We start from the raw sequence: 6000 nt of genomic DNA on the forward strand, positions 1-6000 counted from the left end.
AGTGTGGACTAGACTTTAATATGAGCTAATGCGGCCTACACAACTGTAAAGTGGTGTGTTTAGTGAACTTTTTTAAATTTTTTTTTTTCCTTGCAGAACTGACTACTGAGTGAGCTGCAGTCAGACAAAGACCGTGCAGACAGCCGTAAACGGCGCTGCAAGGCCCAAAAAAGCTCCTCTCTGTTATCCTATGTAGTGTTTTTCCAAAATTTAGCTGGATACGGATGGAAAGCCACTAATAGGAAATATTTGAAAAAATGTGCAGCAGGCTGCACTATTTGGCAAAAAAGGACAATGGATTTAACTGTATGAGGCTGTGACGCACCCTGAGCTGACTCCAACCGGCTGTGGCTGCAGATAGACTACAGAGCGATGTGCACTCACACAGCGACCGTGCAGACAGCCGTAAACGGCGCTGCAAGGTCCAAAAAAGCTCCTCTCTGTTATCCTATGTAGTGTTTTTCCAAAATTTAGCTGGATACGGATGGAAAGCCACTAATAGGAAATATTTGAAAAAATGTGCAGCAGGCTGCACTATTTGGCAAAAAAGGACAATGGATTTAACTGTATGAGGCTGTGACGCACCCTTAAGTGACTACAACCGACTGTGGCTGCAGACAGACTACAGAGCGATGTGCACTCACACAGCGACCGTGCAGACAGCCGTAAACGGCGCTGCAAGGCCCAAAAAACCTCCTCTATGTTATCCTATGTAGTGTTTTTCCACAATGTAGCTGGATATGGATGGAAAGCCACTAATAGGAAATATTTGAAAAAATGTGCAGCAGGCTGCACTATTTGGCAAAAAAGGACAATGGATTTAACTGTATGAGGCTGTGACGCACCCTGAGCTGACTCCAACCGGCTGTGGCTGCAGACAGACTACAGAGCGATGTGCACTCACACAGCGACCGTGCAGACAGCCGTAAACGGCGCTGCAAGGCCCAAAAAAGCTCCTCTCTGTTATCCTATGTAGTGTTTTTCCAAAATTTAGCTGGATACGGATGGAAAGCCACTAATAGGAAATATTTGAAAAAATGTGCAGCAGGCTGCACTATTTGGCAAAAAAGGACAATGGATTTAACTGTATGAGGCTGTGACGCACCCTTAAGTGACTACAACCTACTGTGGCTGCAGACAGACTACAGAGCGATGTGCACTCACACAGCGACCGTGCAGACAGCCGTAAACGGCGCTGCAAGGCCCAAAAAACCTCCTCTATGTTATCCTATGTAGTGTTTTTCCACAATGTAGCTGGATACGGGTGGAAAGCCACTAATAGGAAATATTTGAAAAAACAGTGCAGCAGGCTGCACTAATAGCAAAAAAGGACAATGAATATAACAGTATGAGGCAGTGAAGCACCCTGAGCTGAGTACAACCGGCTGTGGCTGCACACAGACTACAGAGTGAGCTGCACTCATACACACACAGAGACCTTGCAGACAGCTGTGAACAGCGCTGCAAGGCAAAAGCAAGTTTCTCACACAGCGGTTGCTAAATTAGCCTGGGTAAAGCACAATGAAGCAAATCGCTATCTCTAAACTGGCCCTCAGTCAGAACACAGCATCCTGTCCCTAACTGAATTCACAGCAGAGTGAGCCCGAAATGGCGGCAGCGATTTTTATAGTGCATCATGACATCATTTCAGCAGCCAATCACAGCCTTGCCAGTAGTTACATGCCCACCATGCAGAACAGGATGTGCCCACACTTGTAATCATTCCTCATTGGCTGAATTAGGCAGTTTGAATTATGGGAACTTCCGATTCCGGTATCCGATATGCGGAAAATATCGGAATTCGGTATCGGAATTCCGATACCGCAAATATCGGCCGATACCCGATACTTGCGGTATCGGAATGCTCAACACTACTCTTTCCTGAAAATCCACTCACAAGTTAGTTGTTGGGACTAGCCCACAATGGGAGGGGCTAAGCTGAAGTGACAAAAGACAGTTCTTGTCAGAATGTCAGAAAGGGTCCAGTGTGCCTAAACAAAAGACCTATGGTCTAATGCGAGCAGTGCCACATGATGTGGATTTCCCTAATGAGAGAGGAGACAGAGGATAGTGAGATTCTGAGAAAAGAAGTGACTGAAGGAACAGAGTGATCGATCACAGATGAGTCCTATGTCAGGATGCCTAGCAGTATGACCCAGAGTTTGTAACTCACAAAAGTAACAGGCCTAGATGGGACAGAGTACGTAGGTTGAAGAGAGTGCCCCGGCCCCTGGGCAGGAGTTCCAGAGCTTCAGAAGCAGAAGAGATAAGTAATGGCTATAGTGACAAAGTAGCTCCCCTAAGGGGAAAAGATGTGGAACCACAGATTGAGACTAGGACTCTTACAAACTGTACTGCAGTATTTAGCTGGTCACTGATGAGAAGTTTGTATGTTCTCCTCGTGTTTATGTGGGTTTCCTTCGGGTTCTCCTGTTTTCTCCCACATTCCAAAGACATACTGATATGGAATCTAGATTGTGAGCCCCTATGGAGACAGTGATGATAATGTCTGTAAAGCGCTGCGGAATAAGATAGCGCTAAATAAGAAAAGCATAATAAATAATGAATAATGTAAAGGTGAATACAGAGAACAGAAGAGAAAAGAGGAAAGAATCTGTGTACAAAAAATGCTCCGGATTGTGAAAGAAGCGTTCATCAAGATATGTGCCAGCTATCTTCTGCATATATAATTCCTTCCCAGTTATCATTCAGCAAAAAGTTTATTTCTGACTGGTGGTCTCCTTCAGGTGAGATGTCAAACATCTGGTCCTGGCAAACCAATGTTACCGGTTACATGTGGCCTGCAAGGGCGTAGCACCCACACAGCACAAGTCGACATACCCAGCCAGGACCCCCACTTTCATGTAAAGTGGCAGGGTGCAAGAGATGAGTACCTCGATCATTGCTACTGCCCCACCCCAGGTTACAGCCTGGCAACTAAAATGTATGTTCTATCTATCTATCTTTACACCCTAACCACTTTTGTAATTTGCTTTATTATACAACACCATACACTTTTCCTTATCTAACTAATCTCTACATATGCTTTTTTACTGTAATTACTGTAATGTTTTACTTGAGAGGAGTCTAAAACGTGATGCCATAGGTGTCTGGGTCTGAATTCACTTCCCACAGCGTCCATCACCCCTCCTGGAACAGGATGTCACAGGGGGCAGTGCTGCAGTTACTCTCTACTTTCATGCCTCACTGCCCCCTCTGAAGATGTCCTCCATGATGGACTCTGTAGCAGATGTGAGTGCCCCATAGCTTCTCTGAATGAAGATGTTATCAGAGGCGGATATGTAAGCAATCAGTGACACCTGCGTTGCCCCATAGCTCCTAGCATGATCCTCTAACAAGTCATCAGAAGGGGGTGGTAATAAATGCAGTGAGTGACACCAGCACCGTGCACACAGCTTCTAGCACCACCCTCAAATGATTTGTCATCAGGAGGCGATGACAGAAGCAGTGAGTGACACCAGCTGTTCCCCGATTCTGATTCTTCTGAGGGCAGTGCTAGAAGCTGTGGAGCAGTGGTGATGTCACGCTCTGCAGCTATCACTCTTCCTTGATGCTGTATTTTTTCACATACGCTATAGTGGCAGTGGAGACAACAGCAGAGAGCCAGCACTCAACTCACATCTGCCACAGCGTCCATCTCCCAGGATCCAGGACATCTTCAGGGGGACAGCGATGTAAGAAACCAGTGTGTAACTGCAGCATCCTATTCCAGGACATCCTGCTCCAGGTGGTGCAAAGGACACTGAGGGGAGTGAGTACAGCCCCAGCCTCCTGTGATGCAACATTTGAGAACCCTCTCAGATAAAGCGTCACAGGAAGTATAGTACACTTTTAGAGATTAAGTAGGGTATCGTATAATAAAGCAAATTACAAAAGTAGTGTTCTGTCCCCACATGAGGCGAATGGAGGTGTGGTTGATTAATAGAGGTTGTGAGAGATTCATACCTTCAGTTTCCTCAATGCAGGGCAGACAGGACCAATGCTGTTCAGCGTCTTGAGAGATGATGCACACCAGGGATTGTGCAATCCAGACTTGTTTATTTGGAAATCTGGACATACAGCGTATAATCGGTAATACAGTACTTTCTCGGGAAATGCAGGTGTAGACAAGGTACAGCAAGATGAAGCACCAAGTATGGCTGCAAGTGTGAGCAGCAAGAGGTCGAAAGACTGATGCCTTCCTAAACCCGGTACAAGCGGGTCCTCTCACAACAGCAAGTAAACTAAAAAATGAAATGGCTGCCAGAGGAAGAGAAGACGTGACCCCTGAACCGGAAGACATGCCCACAAGAATTAATTAATAACAAGCTGCCATACAGAAAAAGCCCATTAAGTGGCAGCAGAGTAAAATATAAGAGCAGATATATACATGGAAACAACACATAGAAACTGAAGAGCATATGAGTCGCTTGCCATGGCCATGGGGTACTTAGTACCTGGTCCTGAGTTTCACAGGGGGATGTCACGGTGGCAACCCGGTCCGTGTCCCTGGGCGCCCAAGTAAAAGGGAAAGGTCTTTAAAGGGAATAAAGTTTATGTTCGTGACGCCACCTGTGGTATTCGGTAAGTGGGGACCGACGCTGCTTTAAGGCGTCCTCTGGGGCGATGTTATGGCAGCTAGATGGTATAACTTCCCACAGTTGAAGTATATCCACAGGGCTCCCGGTGTGTAGATGGAATATGGTGAGTGGTGCAATGAAGAACGAGGACACAGATTTGCAGTCTCTTTACCTTATTTACTGAAGTCTTCAGGCAGCCACAGTCCAGGGCACCAGATCACAGGGCAGGCAGGATCCAGCCGGCTTGGAGGCAAGTTAGGAGTCCCCCTTACCCAGGTGGAAATCAAAGCCTTCCTCTAGCGCCATGGTGTTGTAGTCCCTTACTGCCTAGGGCTTCAAGTAAGGTCCTCACAGGTGTTCTATTGTTCTCTCTGTCCCCCATATAGGATAGGACATGACCCGTATGACTGGTGACTTGAGGCGGTTTATAGGGACTCTAGCACGCCCCAGTGTCTAAGGGTGTCACTGTGCCTCCTGGGTACTAAGGTGGACAGGTAACATGGAGTTTAGCTGTCCTTCCAGTCTTTGATGTAAGTCGTGTAGGGCCTTACGATCCTCGGTGTTCCGGCTACCGGTTTCTGCACCTCATAAGAAGGCAGCCTGCTTGGGGCTGGTCTCCCCCTGGTATCCTCTCATGTGCTTTTCTCTCCTGCACGTTCACTGCAATGTATTCGGCTTTCTGAATGTCTTAGTGTTTACTGCTAGTAAAAAAAAGATTCTGAGGATTCAAGGTGCTTACAGTGCTACAAAAACAATATTTTACAAAGTTTTAAAGTTTGAGAACATCTTGAAAGATTGATATTCCACCCTTCTTCTCTTTCTATTATTAATTATGTTTGTATAAGCAATTGTTAAAAAAACTGAGGAAAAGGTGCATGTCAACTCCTTATAATTGACCAAGGAGTAGCATTGTAAAGTCCGCCATACATATTAGATGTCATCTCAGCCAGCTCTATTATACACTGGGACACCCCTTTGACCAAGCGCTCCAATGTTGTCTATGAGTTCTCCAGGAACACAAAGTGGTTGGCAATCCTAAATTGGCCTATTCTCTATAGACATCTCCCTTGTGAATCAGTTGACTGGTGCCCCCACACACATGAGGGTGTAGGCTGAACCTATCGATGTTGGCGGCTGCGGCCAACTTTAGTCATATGTATGAGGAGTTAACTCTACTCTGACTTGTTTGTAGTTAGTGAATAGAAAAATAAATGACTTTGTTGTGGTGGCCCTGCAGGACAAGGCTGAGACCTTTGCTCCAGTTATTTTATTAGCACAATAATGTCAACACATTTGGAAACTGGTCTCTTTCTCAGGACAGTAATGTTATTCTACTCTGACTTTTGGTACTGATTATTGTGGTAAAATCAAAGCGCCATATAAGAAGGAAATAACGATGTACAAAGCACAGAAAAAAATG

The sequence above is a fragment of the Ranitomeya variabilis genome, chromosome 5, assembly GCF_051348905.1.
Source record: "Ranitomeya variabilis isolate aRanVar5 chromosome 5, aRanVar5.hap1, whole genome shotgun sequence".
NCBI lineage: Eukaryota > Metazoa > Chordata > Amphibia > Anura > Dendrobatidae > Ranitomeya > Ranitomeya variabilis.